This window comes from Panulirus ornatus, chromosome 1, assembly GCF_036320965.1.
Source record: "Panulirus ornatus isolate Po-2019 chromosome 1, ASM3632096v1, whole genome shotgun sequence".
Taxonomy (NCBI): domain Eukaryota; kingdom Metazoa; phylum Arthropoda; class Malacostraca; order Decapoda; family Palinuridae; genus Panulirus; species Panulirus ornatus.
In genome coordinates, this window is record NC_092224.1 from 94356497 (window position 1) to 94358783 (window position 2287).

The 2287-nt window shown below is 56.7% G+C and overlaps 1 protein-coding gene across 1 annotated transcript in view; it reads left to right on the top strand.

Moving 5' to 3' along the window:
* The first annotated feature begins 2112 nt into the window (after nucleotides 1-2112).
* The window catches only part of LOC139751113 (U-scoloptoxin(16)-Cw1a-like), a 178734-nt gene continuing 178559 nt past the window's right edge, over nucleotides 2113-2287 (top strand). Inside the window, exon 1 of the mRNA XM_071666218.1 lies at nucleotides 2113-2287. This exon is cut by the window's right edge and continues 414 nt beyond it. The gene's annotated coding sequence lies outside the window, so the exon portion shown is untranslated.

A 2287-nucleotide genomic window follows, 5' to 3' on the forward strand; every position in this document is an offset into this window, starting at 1 on the left:
GTCGACCACACCATCAGTTCTCTCCTCCCGTGAGCACCAGGCTCGGGGTCTTATGACCAAGCTGTAGGTGCTGGTGAGGCAAGATACGAGGGTCGGTACCTCGCGTAATGCACCATCAGAGCCAACGCCTTACATATATGGGGCGGGTGAGGATAGCACCAGCATATGGAAGGCAGGTATGGATAGGGTGCATCAGGGCTAGACCCCTCATATGTAGTTTAGCTAAGGATATACACCAGGGATAGACCCTCACATGTAGGGCGGGTGAGAATAGGCGCCAGGGCCAGACTCTCACATGTAGGGTTAGTGAGGATAGACACCCAGGGCCCGACCTTCACATGGAGGGAGGCTGAGCATAGTAGCATGGTCAGCATCTCATGTTCAAGGTAAACATCAGTTTCAGCACCTCTTCACTGCTCCACCTGTCTGTCTGCTTTACAGTTTCGGGCCAGTCCTCAAGAACTACGTCTTCGCAAAGTGTCTTCGACAACTCCAAATCTGTGGCTAAATCACATATCAGTATGTTCTTGTGGTTTAAAACAGCTTGAAAGAACCTCAGATTACAGCCATTGTAACATCATTTTTTTATATCAGGACTTCAGAATGTTCTGTAATTGTACTCTCGTGGGCTGGGGGGGATTATATCTGGCTTTAAGTCAAGTCTTCAATTGATGCCACCCATTCTTAGAGTTTCAAAATGAATTGGTATCACCTTGAACAATCTGACAGTTACGACAGAACAACCCCAGGTGTAAAAATCAGAACAACCGTAACCTTAAATTTTAGAGATAACGTCCACAGATCTATGCCATAACCACCTCAGATCCACGTTGCAACAACCCAACACACGCAGCGGTGTGGAAGCCCAACAGAGGGCCGACGTGGGAGTGGGTCAGAGGGCCGAGTTTAGGAGGCGCATCAGAAGCCCAAGTGTAAGACTGTCAAAGGGCCGAGTGTAGAAGCCCATCAGAGGGCCGATTGTAGGAGTGCGTCAGAGGGCTGAGTGTAGGAGTGCGTCAGAGGGCCGAGTGCAGAAGCCCATCAGAGGGCCGAGTGTAGGAGTGCGTCAGAGGGCCGAGTGTAGAAGCCCATCAGAGGGCCGAGTGTAGGAGTGCGTCAGAGGGCCGAGTGTAGAAGCCCATCAGAGGGCCGAGTGTAGGAGTGCGTCAGAGGGCCGAGTGTAGAAGCCCATCAGAGGGCCGAGTGTAGGAGTGCGTCAGAGGGCCGAGTGTAGAAGCCCATCAGAGGGCCGAGTGTAGGAGTGCGTCAGAGGGCCGAGTGTAGAAGCCCATCAGAGGGCCGAGTGTAGGAGTGCGTCAGAGGGCCGAGTGTAGAAGCCCATCAGAGGGCCGAGTGTAGGAGTGCGTCAGAGGGCCGAGTGTAGAAGCCCATCAGAGGGCCGAGTGTAGGAGTGCGTCAGAGGGCCGAGTGTAGAAGCCCATCAGAGGGCCGAGTGTAGGAGTGCGTCAGAGGGCCGAGTGTAGGAGTGCGTCAGAGGGCTGAGTGTAGAAGCCCATCAGAGGACCAAGTGTAGGAGTGCGTCAGAGGGCCGAGTGTAGGAGTGCGTCAGAGGGCCGAGTGTAGAAGCCCATCAGAGGGCCGAGTGTAGGAGTGCGTCAGAGGGCCGAGTGTAGGAGCGCGTCAGAGGGCCGAGTGTAGAAGCCCATCAGAGGGCCGAGTGTAGGAGTGCGTCAGAGGGCCGAGTGTAGAAGCCCATCAGAGGGCCGAGTGTAGGAGCGCGTCAGAGGGCCGAGTGTAGGAGTGCGTCAGAGGGCCGAGTGTAGAAGCCCATCAGAGGGCCGAGTGTAGGAGTGCGTCAGAGGGCCGAGTGTAGGAGTGCGTCAGAGGGCCGAGTGTAGGAGCGCGTCAGAGGGCCGAGTGTAGAAGCCCATCAGAGGGCCGAGTGTAGGAGCGCGTCAGAGGGCCGAGTGTAGAAGCCCATCAGAGGGCCGAGTGTAGGAGTGCGTCAGAGGGCCGAGTGTAGAAGCCCATCAGAGGGCCGAGTGTAGAAGTGCGTCAGAGGGCCGAGTGTAGGAGCGCGTCAGAGGGCCGAGTGTGGGTGAGCCTGACTAAGCTAAGCTGACTGGCTGGCACTAGCGGGCCTTTCAGTGGGGCCAGTCGACCCTCACATGTGCGCGCGCCGTCGACCCGCTCACATCCCTCTGGCAGGTTGTGCCGCTGCTGCTGCTGGGGTCGCAGTCGTCGCCGTCGTCAGGAGAATACGTCGCCTCTCCACCAGGAACGGGAATACACTCTCATGTGCTTCTTAATTAGGACGCGAGGTGCG